At 39.0% G+C, this 13,994-nt stretch overlaps 1 pseudogene; it reads right to left on the reverse strand.

The window, feature by feature from the left end:
- Nucleotides 1-4,338: 4,338 nt before the first annotated feature.
- LOC148548827 (uncharacterized) lies at nt 4,339-11,283 on the reverse strand (annotated as a pseudogene).
- Between the last annotated feature and the right edge of the window lie 2,711 nt (nt 11,284-13,994).

The following is a 13,994-nucleotide window of genomic DNA, read 5'->3' on the forward strand; positions in this document are numbered from 1 at the left end:
ATCCGATTCTGGGAGGATAGATGGCTACCGGCTGGAGTATTGAAAGATATGTTTCCTAGGCTTTTCTCGGTCTCAACTCTTCATGAATCTGTGATAGCAGACTATGGCTTTTGGGATGGGCTAGTGTGGATTTGGAGTTTCCAGTGGAGGAGAGAGTTGTTCCAGTGGGAGTTGGACTTAGTACACCAGCTTCATGAGATCTTACAGTCATTCAAGCTTACAAATGGGAGGGAAGATAGTGTGGTATGGAAATTTGATAAAACAGGTGACTACTCAACAAAATCCTTTGTGCGAGTGATGCAGGAGGAAGTCCTACCGGAGGAGGTTACCAGCTATAGCTTCACTAGTGCTGTTTGGAAAGGATTTGTCCCCCCGAGGGTTAAACTCCTTTCTTGGTTTGCGTTAGTCGGAAGGGTCAACACAAAGGATCGACTGTGCAGATTACGGATTATTGACCAGCAGGACAATAGGTGTCTTCTCTGTGGTAAGCCTGTGGAAACCGCGTATCATCTGTTTCTTAGTTGTGAGATTACATGGCAGGTGTGGTGTGCTTGGCTAATGGCCTTTCAACAAAGGTGGAGCTTTCCGGGTACTTTGAAGGAACATTTTGAGAGTTGGATGAGCTTTCTAGGAAGGAAGGTAGATAGGAAGAGATGGTTCACTGGATTCTTTGCTGTTATCTGGACAATTTGGCTAGAAAGGAATGACAGGCTCTTCCGAAATAAGAGTTCAAGAGTAGGGGACATTATTAACAGATCGTTTACGTTCTACGAAGAATGGAGTGGTGCTGAGCCCTTTGGGTGTTGATGGCCGGGTCACAGTGTCTAGGAATTATATGTTATCTTGTTTTATTCTTACTATAGCTTTGCTATCTACTCCACTCTGCTGTGTTAAGCTTCCTTTGATTCAAAAAAAAAAGGGGTTATCCTTGAAGACCCTCTTTGCTGTCTCTGTGAGCATGAAACCGAGGACGCTACCCACCTAATAAAAAAAAAAGCCATGCATGCAGCGAATGTTCTTTGTATTCCTAGCTGCTTTCTTACACCCAGATATTGTAAATTTTGTAAGGGAGCTACTCAAATGAAGATGTAAAAAACATCTTTTTATGAAGATGCTTTGTATAAAAGTGTGATTTATTAATTTGGCCACACTTCAAATAAAAACAACACTTTTATAACATATTAAAATCTAACCCTACAATCCATCATCTAAGGGTCAAAAAGAAAAATCATCACATGAAGACAATTATAATATCTTCATGGGAGTACCCACCATTTTGTAATAGTTCTGCATATTTTTTTGGCAAAAGTAAAGCAGCCTTGAGTTAGAAGTAGGGGAGTATAATATGAGTAATAGTCTTAGATTACAGGAAATTGTAAGCAAATTAGAGCTTTGATTGTTTAATGAATTTGCTTGGGTCTAATATTTTTAACTCAAACGACGACGACAGTAATAATAATTAATATGTCTCTTTTATTGAATCAGCTAGAATTCTAGTAAAAGAAAAATAATAAACAGGGCATTGAATTAGTAGTTAGTTTACTTTTAATTATAATAAAAAAAGGATTAGCATGCCCCTTCAATTGAATTAGTAAGAAATATAACTAAAAGATGAACAAATTGTTGAAGCTGTTGTTACTAATTCAAGAATTTCATTTTTAATTATAATTCAAAAATAATTATTGTCAATATTTTAATTTATTGAATTAGTGAGAATTACAACTAAAAAGTAAACAAATTAGTCAAGTTGTTATTAACTCAATAATTTTTATTTTTTAATTATAATAAAAAATAATTAATATGCTTCTTTTATTGAACTTGTAAGAATTATAGTTAGAAAAATAAGCAAATTACTGAAATTGTTTTAATTAATTAATTCCATATCGTCACTCGTCATAAAAACTTCTTTAAAAGACTTGGAGCTATCAACAATAAAATGCCAATATGGTTGGAGCTTTTAAGGAGAAGGCTTCAAACCAGAGCCTCCAACTTAAAGGCGTTGTTGGATGTGGAGCCTCCATTTTGAAGGAGCATTCACCTTGAAGGTGCAACCTTGTAGGTTCGAGATTCTTTTTATTTAAATAAAAATTCTTTATTTTCTATTTTAAATTATTATAAAAAGAATTATATTTTTTTGCATTAATTCTCAATTTTCGCAAGCAATTCAATTTCGCAGTTTAAGCTGACGAAATTAAGAAAACACCCAATTTGGCATATACTCATTGCAAAATTGAGGAATTACATGTTTTTATCACATTTTCGCCTTCAACAGCAAATTGAGGAAGAACATTTGCATAACAGTAGTTTCAAAATATTTAAATGTAATGGAAACAATCATTAATTTTGAGGTTCATGTCTCTTTCAAATAGCATCTTTGGGGCAAATGACATGGATAACAAGCGAAACCAAATTTACTAAGTGAAGTTGGCACCCGAGCATCAATGTGATTTGTGTAGGCAAGTTCGTCACACAAGCGTCAGGATACTATAAAATCTTCAAACGATGACGCGATCAGTGAAGAGGAGGCTAATGTTTACAAGAATCTGCAATGAGACGGACGAGGTTGACCTGGCACCTAAGTATCGATGTGATCTTTGTAAGCAAGTTGGTCGTACAAGCTAAGGTGTCGGTATACTGCAGGGACAGATCACAATATTTGGACTACTTATGAAATTCATAGATAATACACAAAAATCTAATTCCTTTTACAATAATATAAAATGAAAAATTAATAATTTATTAATTCAAAGGAAAAAACCCTATAGGTTTGATACAAGGAAGCCAATAGATTGAAAAAATTGTAGTGTGGTATTAATATTGAGTATTTTTATCAGTAAGCAATTCACAATATAGAAGTATGAGTATAAAGGAATTGAAGAATATGACTAGAAGAAAGAAGAAGGGGTTTAAGAAGAATAAGACAGTGCAAAATCCCTAACCTTAGGAAGCAGCCAGCAACCAGTAACTTGAGACAAGAATAAAAGGTGTACTGAGAAATTGAGAAGAATTAGAAAAGGGATAGAATAAGGGAAAAGAGAATAACTATAGGAAAAGGAGAATTCATACCACAATTCACTAATGATCATAATCCTCCAACCACTTGCTATTTCTTTTCTCCCTGGTGCTCTTCCTGCTGCCCGAAATAGGTGGACCAGCTACCACCTATCCATGGTTTGTTACAACTCTTCCTTCCAACCCTGCCTGACTTTTGTTTATGTACTCCTCGCTTTTATTTATGTAGTCCTTGTTTGCTGTATTTGTATCATTACCCTCCCCATCAGCAACAACCTTGTCCTCAAGGTTGAATTCCGAAAACAACTTGTGAAAGTGATGAACATCTTCCCATATTGTCTCTGTCAAGTTGCCCTGTCCCCATTGCACCTGACATTGTGGCACTAGTCTGTCACCCCTCATAATAGAACGTGTAGAAAATATTCTGGAAGGCTCTAACACTGGCCCTGCATTAGTAGTGGTCAATGGGAGAGGAAAGTACTGGGGAGTACCCTCTCTCCGAAATTGTTTGAGAGCTAAAACATGGAAGTCATTATGGATACGTGCTTCCGAAGGTAACTCCACCCTATAGGCCATGTCACTGAGTTTTTTGCTGATCGGAAAAGGACCAAAATAACGCAACCCCAGCTTCTGGTGTTTCAGTGCCACGGAATGCTGGCGATATAGCTGTAACTTCACAAGCACCAAATCGCCCTCCTGAAATTCAATTTGTCCGCGATGTTTATCAGTAACATATTTCATATACTGCTGGGAGCGTTCCAAATTAAACTTCAGTTGACCGAGTAAGTGATCACGGTCCTGAAGCCACTCTTGCAAGGAAGGATTATCAGTACCAGAGAGTTCATAACGAGCTAAAGTAGGAGGGTCCCTGCCATAAAGAGCTTTGAAGGGAGTCATCTTGATACTGCTGTGCCACGAGGAGTTATACCAAAACTCAGCCCACGGCAAAAACTCCAGCCAATGCTTAGGATTCTCGAAACAAAAATAACGTAAATACATCTCCAGGGTTCGATTACAAACTTCACTCTTGCCATCAGTTTGGGGATGATAAGCTGAGCTCAATGCTAATTTAGTACCTTGGATACGAAAGAGGTGCTGCCAAAATTTGCTGATAAATACCTGATCCCTATCCGATACAATAGATTTTGGAAAATCATGCAACTTAACCACATTATTGATAAAAGTTTCTACAACTGACCTGCTATTAAAATCTTGTTTCAAGGGAAGGAAATGGGCGTACTTAGTCAAACGGTCGACAACCACCATGATAATTGAATAGCCGGATGAAACTGGCAGAGACACAATGAAATCCATTGCAATATCTTTCTATACCTGTGATGGGATGGGTAAGGGCTTGAGCAAACCGGCTGGTGCCTTGTTCTCTACCTTTGCTTGTTGACAAATGCAGCAAGATAAGATATACTGCCTGATATCCTTTTGCATATGAGGCCAATAGAAAATGGAACAAATGTGTTTCATAGTCTTAGCAATTCCCACATGACCACCAATCACACTATCGTGGTATTCATGGAGGATTTGCCTAATTAAAGTGCTCTTGGAAGGTACCACTAATCGGTTCTTCCACAACAAGAGGCCATTTTGACAAGAGTAATTCAAATCCTTAACTGAATTGGAGTTGCACTTTGCCAATAATACTCGGAGATCTTCATCCGCCACCAATTCTGCACGAAGTTGGTCTAGCCACTCTACTCTTGGCGCAGACCAAGCCCCAAAGAAGCTGCGAGAGAGTGCATCAGCTGCAACATTTTCAGTCCCTGCCTTGTAATGGATTTCAAAATCAAAACCGAGCAATTTATGAAGCCATTTATGTTGCTCTGGTGTATAAAGATCTTGTTCTAAGAGCGCTTTCAAGCTTTGGTGATGAGTGCGCAAGATAAATCTTTTGCCTAGCAAGTAATGGCAAAACTTAGCTAAGGCTTCAGTGATGGCGTAAAACTCTCTGATGTAAGCGGATTGCTTCTGTAAAGTAGGAGGTAGTTTCTTGGAAAAATAAGCAATGGGATATTTTTGTTGAATCAAAACAGCCCCAACACCAGTACCTGAAGCGTCTGTCTCCACTTCAAAAGGAATATTAAAATTGGACAATGTCAAGACTGGTTTGGTGCATATAGCATGCTGCAGCTATCGAAAGGCTTGATTAGCTTGCTCTGACCAATTAAACGAGTCTTTCTTAAGTAAATCAGTGAGTGGAGCTGCTAATGAGGCATACCCTTTAATAAATCGTTGATAATAACCAGTAAAGCCTAAAAACCCCCGAAGCTGCTTTATGCTTGTAGGTTGAGGCCATTCCAGAATTGCCTGAACCTTAGCCGTTTCCATGTGAACACCACCGCCCCTGATTGTATGTCCCAAATAATCGATTTCCGAGGAGCCAAAACGGCATTTGGAAAGTTTAGCAAATAAAGACTCTTGCTGCAGTAGTTTTAAGAGTAGTTCCAAATTCTCTAATGTAAGTCGAAACCACTACTATAGAATAGTATATCATAAAATGTAAGAACCGGAGTTTTCACGAATAAAATAATTTAAATACCCAAATTAGGTTCCGAAAAATTGGGATATGAATTTGGGATTTAAATATCATTTTTGGACTCAGTAGGTCTTTCTGTGTGTTTTCTGCGAAAAACCATGAAAAACTGTGAACCGACAGTTGAATCAGTCAAACCGGTTTAAGTCTGCCCGGTTCTGTGCGAGAAAAAGTGAGAACAGTCGAAAACCTTAGAAAATTATTAGAAATGAAAAACCGGGCGTTAGCGTTAAAGGTTTGGCCCAAAGTTCGGCCAAATGGGCTAAAAACGCTAACGAATTGGACCGGGCCCAAGTTGGGCCCAAGTCCAACATATATAAGGGTTCATTAATGAACCAATGTACCCTCATCTCATAAACACACACACACATCATATTGAGAGGGGAGAAGAGGAAGAAGAAAATACTATTCACTCCCCACTTCAGCTCGCAATAACTTGAGCTACGGACCTCCGATTGACGAGCCATTTGCGGCCACACGAAGCTCTCGATGAGCTCTTCTTTTCTATCTAAAGAAATCTGATAAGATCCCTCTCTTCACGCTCCAGTTTTGTGCCCTAGGTTCTGTTCATTTTTGGGTTTAGTTTTTGAGTAGATTTCGTGGTTTTGCTTGTTTAGGTGATCTCTAGTAGCGGGTAATTGATGGATTTTACCCTTACTCACGTTGGATAAGGTAAGATTTCACTAAACCCTTGTATTTAGTTGTTTTATGTATCTTAGGTTTTGATTTTGGTGATATATGTGTTGTTAGTTTGAGCCTTGGTGTTTGTTAGAGTTGGTTGAGGCTTTGGATCAAGTTTGGTAGTTTCGTTTTGGTGTTTGGAGCATTTGGGAATCGGCCAAGATATGGTTTTGGTTTTCTTTATGTAATATATAATGTTTCTGGACACTTAGGCTAGTTAACCCTAAGATAGGATTGAATGATGTTGGTGCATAAATAATTACATGTGAATTGATGTAATTGTTGGTTATATTGGATTAGTGTGGTTGATGGTGTTTGTTGGGAATTATGGGTATTGATGAATATTTATGGTGATTAGTTATATTGGTGGATAATGATGATTATGGAAATTTAAGGTAAAGAGTTAATGTAAAATATTGTGGTGGTTTGGAATAAAGAATATTAATGATTATATGATTTGATGATGATTATTGGTATTTTAATTATTAAGAAGGTTGATGATGAATGTGAGAATTATTATTGTCGATGGAGGTTTGTGATATGGTTGATGATTATGAATGCATATTGATGTTGTTGGTAAGTGGAGATGATTGTTTAAGAGTTGATAAATTGAGATATTGAATGATGAGATTGTTATGGTTGTTGAGGATTGGAATGGTGGTATTAAGGAAATTGGATGTGATGATAGATTGAATTTAGAGTTGGATGAAGTGAGTATTAAATGGTTTATATGCTTGAAGGGTTGAAGTGGTTGAGAAAGATTTGGTATGGACCTTGATGTTGTTTTGGTATTGTTTGGGGTATGATTGGTTTGGCTTTGAATTGTGAATTTTGGTGAAGTTAAGGATTTATGATTTTTGGTAAAAACGAATTTTTGGTGAACTTTTTCTGATCATAACTTTTGCCAAGGTTTTCGAAGTTGATTGAAAATTGTTTAGAATTAAAGATCTTTGAAAACCCTTTAAATCGATATAAAGTTTGTGAAAATTACAATTTTGTAGAGGAAGTTATGATCATTCAAAGTTGGTGTTAAAAATCTGAAAATTCTGTAAGGTTGCAGAATTTCATGATTTCTATCATGTGTGAGCGCACACCCTGCGAAGATTTTGACCTGTGCGGACGCACACACCTGTGCGCACGAACAGGCAGGGGCATGCGTTCTGTTTGCAGCGTTAGCACAGCTTGTGCGCGTGCACATCAATAAAGAACTATGACCTGTGCGGACGCACAGCCCTGTGCGCACGCACAAGTCGGGAAGGGTTGTCTGTTGGGGCTGCTCGCACAGCTTGTGCGAGTGAACAGGCTTGAGAGTTTTAGTACCTGTGCATACGCACACTTTCAAAATCTTCCTAGTCGTGTGCGCGCACACCTCTGTGCATATGCATATGCCCTGTTTCATAAATTTAAACTTTGTTTTTAACTATTTCACCTTCCCAACAAGGTTGTAAGCTTCTATAACACCATTTTAAGGCCTTTGGGCTTAGATTTGAGTATGGGAATAAAGGAAATAGGCTAAGGGTCTAGTGATGATTATTTTGAAAAGTTAGAAGATGGAGGCTTAGGTTTCTGGTGTATTGAGGATGAGTTTGGTTGAGGGAAAAGGAAGAGTAGTGAACTTGGTGATTACCGACAATGAGATGAGAAACTGATGAATCAATGAATGCGGAATGGAATATTTATGATATTGGAGATGGTTGTGATGAGTTGAGAACTGGGAAAGGAATGATTATGGTCAATGGAATGAGTATGAGTGAAAGGGTGCTGCGAGCACTGGTCTCTGAGATTGAATAAGTGATTATGATATGCATTGTTATCCGTCGTAGGGGCTGTGGCAGTTTCCCGCCTACGTTCGGATGTGAGGCGTGAAGCTGGGCTTCTCACTCATATGTGTTGCTCAAGAGGAAGGTGGTAGGGCACTCTCCCTCGAAATTTTCCTCCTGAGCATGGGTTTCTCTCTGATTGCAAGGTGGTAGGGCACTAACCCACAAAATCATGCGACAACCAGAGGAAGGTGGTAGGGCACGCTCCCTCAGAATATTTCCCTCCGAAAGGAGAAGGTGGTAGGGCACTCTCCCTCGGAATTTTCCTCCTTATGGGCAATAGAGAGACTAATTCGGGAGTTGTCGACCGAATTTTCTGTCGGGTTTGGCAATAACCGACATGTGATATCACAGCCAATAGGGCAGACATTCATCATATGCATCTTCTATGTGCTTGCTTGCTTTATTTACTTGCGTTTGCCTAATTGTATAACATGCCTACTTGCTTCTTGAATTACTTGTATATATATGAATACTACCTGTGGTTTCTTTGTCTGCATTATCTGTGTTTGTTTGGTACTGAGGAGGTTAGGTAAGCGGTGGCGATGGGATCGCATGGAGGTTAGGTTGGCGAGGGCTGTGGGATACAGCGGTGTGATTAGTTTTAGTTAGAATTACCCTAAGTTTAGATAACCCGGTTCATGGTTTAAGTTCGTTATATATTTATTTATTTTGTTCTAAGCTTGAATATCAGTTTGATGTGTAGTTCTAGGATTGCTTTTGGCGTCCCGGAGCCTTACATCTTAAATTAATGGGCGTTGTTACCATACTGAGAACCTTCAGTTCTCATTCGATACATTGTTGTTGTTTTTCAGATGCAGGTCGCAACCCACCGCAGTGAGTTGGGTGATGGTAGCGGAGCGGAGGATCTTATTCTATTTTGTTGTCATCTTGATTATTTTAACTTGTACTCTCACTTTTGTATTTTGTTTTGCCTAGAGGCTTTTATTTGAGGGAACAAAACTTGTATAAGCCCTTTTGAACTACAGTCTTCTAATTGTCGGCATATATGGCTAGCCGGCTTAAACTCCGCGAGCCGTGGCTAGATCCTTATGACATTATACTATGATATTTTGATATAAATTGTATCTATTTCTTGTGCCTTAAGTTAGTTGCTCTGTTTATGCGTTTTGTGCTTTTCATACCCTAACTTTGAGCTTTATTCCTTCATCGGGCTTCTAGATTATATTATTCTTTCTATATAAATATGTATAAGCCTTAGAATTATCGTAACCTTTGGTTAACCCTTGCTTTACGGCTAGAGGTAAGGCTTGGGTTAATTGGGGTGTTACAAAAAATCCAAGTGCCATCTTTTTTCTTGACCAAAAGAATGGGAGAGGAAAAAGGGCTTTTGCTGGGTTGAATTATCCCCTCTTGCAGCATCTCATACACCATTGTTTCAATTTATGCTTTCAAGTTGTGAGGGTAACGATAAGGACGGGATTTAACTGGTGTAGCCCCTTCAATTAAAAGAATGCCATGATCTTGGGAACGTCAGTGAGGAAGACCCGAAGGCTGCTCAAAAACAATAGCATATTGCTGCATCAAACAAACCAAGGTAGGGTGAAGAGCTTCTAGTAACTGCAAGGGTGGCTTTACAATCCCATCCAATTGCTGAAGTTCAAGAGTAAACACTGCAGCCACTGCATTGGTGCTTACCAACCTTCGTATATGATGAAATTGAGCTTGAGATGAAGGTGGACTCTTATAACCCTGCACAGTGACAAATTCCCCTTTATGCCAGAAGCGAAGAAATGAAGAATTATAGTCTAAAATATGAGCCTTCAATGTTTGTAACCAAGTTGAACCAATCACCAACTCTCCCTTAGCCACATGGAGCACATAAACCTCTGGAATGCTAACAAAGCTACCTGATAGATTAACATCCAAACTAGCAATGTGACCCTCTACCGGCAAGACTTCAAAACTGCCCACTACCACCTTAAATCCCGATGCAGGTTCAATAGGTAGATTCAAAAATTTGGCTATGAGAGGTTGAATAAAACTATCCGAACTGCCACCATCAATCAGGGCCGGGACCTCTAGCCCATTGATGATAGCGTTAACACAGATCAAAGCAAGACCACTTGTACCATGCATAGCATTGTAAGATAAATGATGCTCAACTACCTGAGACTCCAAGGCCTCTAAACTGGGCTCAGATTCCAATGACTCTTACAAACCTGTGTCCTCTCTATCTACATCATCTAACACTAGTTGTAGCTGCATATACTGGCGATTCGGGTAACAGTGAGCAGCTAAACATTTCTCATTGCACTAGTAACATAATCCCTTCTCCCATTTGCTCTGAATCTCCGTCGGGGACAGTTTCTGCATCGAGCTTTTCATCGGTAGTAAGGCAAGACGCTGAGGTGGATTCGGAAGCAACGGCGGTAGAGTGTTCCGCTGAACGAGCCTATTGCTCGAAATTGCATCTGCAGGAGTCGGCTGAGGACGGGGATAAGCCGGATCATAAGTGCTTCTCGGTACTAAAGAAAACTTGTCCTCATAAAGTCTAGCTAATGTGACTGCACGCATCAGGGAAGGAGGGCACTGTGCCTTCAGCTCTCGTCTAATATCATATTTTAACCCACTAATAAAACAATCCTTCAATGCATCAGGTGGATCAATCTGTGCGCGATTAGCTAAAGCAACAAATTTGGAGTGATAGTCGCTCATCGTTCCCAATTGTTGGAATTTGAATAATAACTCCCGTGGCGATTCATACAGAGAAGGCCCGAATTCGAGTTTAATGGCACGCTTCATCTGATTCCATGAACAAAATCGAGCAGAGCGTTGTGACATTTGGAACCAAGGAATCGTGGCATCGGTCATGTGAATAGCCGTGATGCTGATTTGCTCTTCCTCAAGCACACGGAAGTAGTCAAAATACTGATCCAGAGAAAAGACCCAACCTAACACATCAGAACCATCGAATTTAGGCAGATCGAAACCCACTCGACACGGTTGCATAAAAGGACGCTGGTGGAATTCTGACCCTGAGTTCAAACCATGGGAGAGCTCATGCAATTCAGATATGTGATGAGGCTGGGCATAGAGAAGCTGAGTAATAGATTGTTGCAGCGCATCAATTTTCAAATTTGTCGCTTCTGACGATCGCGCGTGCTCAGCGCGAGTCTCCTCTAAAATGGATTCGAACATCTGAATGAGCTTCTTGATGTCAGCTTCCATGCCTTTCATGCGGGTATTGTCAGCTACAGCCATGTAAAAGTACGAGTATAAAGGAATTGAAGAATATGACTAGCAGAAAGAAGAAGGGGTTTAAGAAGAATAAGACAGTGCAAAATCCCTAGCCTTAGGAAGCAGCCAGCAACTAGTAACCTGAGACAAGAATAAAGGGTGTACTGAGAAATTGAGAAGAATTAGAAAAGGGATAGAATAGGGAAAAAGAGAATAGCTACAGGAAAAGGAGAATTCATACCACAATTCACTAATGATCATAATCCTCCAACCACTTGCTATTTATTTTCTCCCTGGTGCTCTTCCTGCTGCCCAAAATAGGTGGACCAGCTGCCACCTATCCATGGTTTGTTACAACCCTTCTTTCCAACCCTGCTTGACTTTTGTTTATGTACTCCTCGCTTTTATTTATGTACTCCTCGTTTGCTATATTCGTACCAAGGATCCTCTTAGGTGATAGAAACTGTAACTTTGAAAGTAAAAAATTTCAATAAATAGTTTTACAAAGTGTAGCAATTATATCGAAAATCCAAAATTTTTTGGATAAAATGACCCATATTATTGGATACAGGCATTATTTATTCGCGGGGAATATCACCGACCAATTGTTTTAATGGAAGAAAATATGAAATTGATTAGTGAGGTTTCAAATCTATTCTATTATATAAAAATTGAATTTTTACACTTATTGATAAAGCTGACGTGGCATACTTATAAAAGTGTTTCTTAATTTATTTTTTTAACTCATTAAATACAGTTAATAATGATGGCTTAATTATATCAACTAATTGATTTTGATTAGATATTTAAGTATCACACAATTTTATATTATGTATATCAATTAATTGAATATAATTGTTAGAGTATAATTAGGATCAATTAGATCAATTAGCATTATTCAACATATCTGAATATTTATTATAGGATATTAGGTCTTTTATTATTTCGATTCTCTTATCACCTATAAATACCCTTCTATATTGTATCATTCTACACAACTTGAATACTCACAAACATTTTTTCTATTGCTCCCTCTCTTCTTTCTAACATGGCTGGTATCAAAGCCATGGTATCCTCTTTGAGGAGGATAAGTTAATTTTCTTCTTGTTAAATCACCATTCCTTTCAAACTTTTCTTCCGTGCCATTTTTTTTCTTTTCTTTTGTCAATGTTTTGATGCTTTTCTGACCTACCGATTAGCCTATCCGCTACTTACTTATTCTCATGGGAAAACTATATATTTTTCGTTATCTTCCGATTGTTTGTCATCCCTTCGCACTTTGTCACATTTTAATAGTTTTCGATAAGTTTGCCATCTTTTTAGCAGTTTTTCGACAGTTAGCCACTCTTGCGGCAGTTCTGTCTGTGTTCTCTTCCGACAGTTTCGTTTGCGTTTCCTTGTGGCAGTTCCGTCTGGGCATCTGGTGCACGAAATCACAATCACACTTTTGCAATTCCGTACAACTAACCAGCAAGTGCACTGGGTCGTCCAAGTAATACCTTACGTGAGTAAGGGTCGATCCCACGGAGATTGTCGGCTTGAAGCAAGCTATGGTTATCTTGTAACTCTTAGTCAGGATATCAATAATAATTCTCAGTTTTAATAGGAATGAGTAAAAGAACATGGATTAAATAATACTTGTTATGTATTAATGGAGAATGCGTTGAGGTTTTGGAGATGCTCTGTCTTCTGAATCTCTGCTTTTCTACTGTCTTCTTCTTCACGCACGCAAGGCTCCTTCCATGGCAAGTTGTATGTTGGTGGGTCACCGTTGTCAATGGCTACCATCCGTCCTCTCAGTGAAAATGGTCCAGCTATGGATTTCGTAGGGCTAATCATCTGTCGTTTCTCACTAGTGTTGGAATAAGATCTATTGATCCTTTTGCACACTGTCACTGCGCCCAACATTTATGAGTTTGAAGCTCGTCACAGTCATCCCTTCCCGGATCCTACTCAGAATACCACAGACAATGTTTAGACTTTTCGGATCTCAAGAATACTGCCAATTGATTATAGCTTATGCCACGAAGACTCTGATCTCACAGATTTGAATGCTCTATTGTTAGGAGAGGCAATCAAACTCGTGAACCAGGAACCAAAGAGATACACACTGAATCTAAGGTAGAACGGAAGTGGTTGTCAGGCACACGTTCATAGGTTGAGAATGGTGATGAGTGTCACAGATCATCACATTCATCATGCTGAAGTGCGAGTGAATATCTTAGAATAGAAACAAGCGTGATTGAATGGAAAACAGTAGTAATTGCATTAATCCATCGAGACACAGCAGAGCTCCTCACCCCCAACTATGGAGTTTAGAGACTCATGCCGTCAAAGATACAATATGAAACGTGTAAAATGTCATAAGGTCCCAAAATAAATCTCTAAAAGTAGTTTTTATACTAAACTAATAACCTAGGTTTACAAAAAATGGGTAAACTAGGATAGATAGTGCAGAAATCCACTTTCGAGGCCCACTTGGTGTGTGCTTGGGCTAAGCATTGAAGCTTCCATATGTAGAGGCTTTTCTTAGAGTTAAACGCCAGGTTGCTGCCTATTTCTGGCGTTTAACTCCAGTTTTTATGCCAGTTCTGGCGTTTAACACCAGAATAGGGTAGAAAGTTGGCGTTAAACGCCAGTTTGCGTGATCTCAACTCGAACAAAGTATGAACTATTATATATTTCTGGAAAGCCCAGAACGTCTACTTTCCAACGCAATTGAGAGCGCACCAATT

This window comes from Arachis ipaensis, chromosome B8 (assembly GCF_059453495.1).
Source record: "Arachis ipaensis isolate K30076 ecotype BB chromosome B8, ASM5945349v1, whole genome shotgun sequence".
NCBI classification, from domain to species: domain Eukaryota; kingdom Viridiplantae; phylum Streptophyta; class Magnoliopsida; order Fabales; family Fabaceae; genus Arachis; species Arachis ipaensis.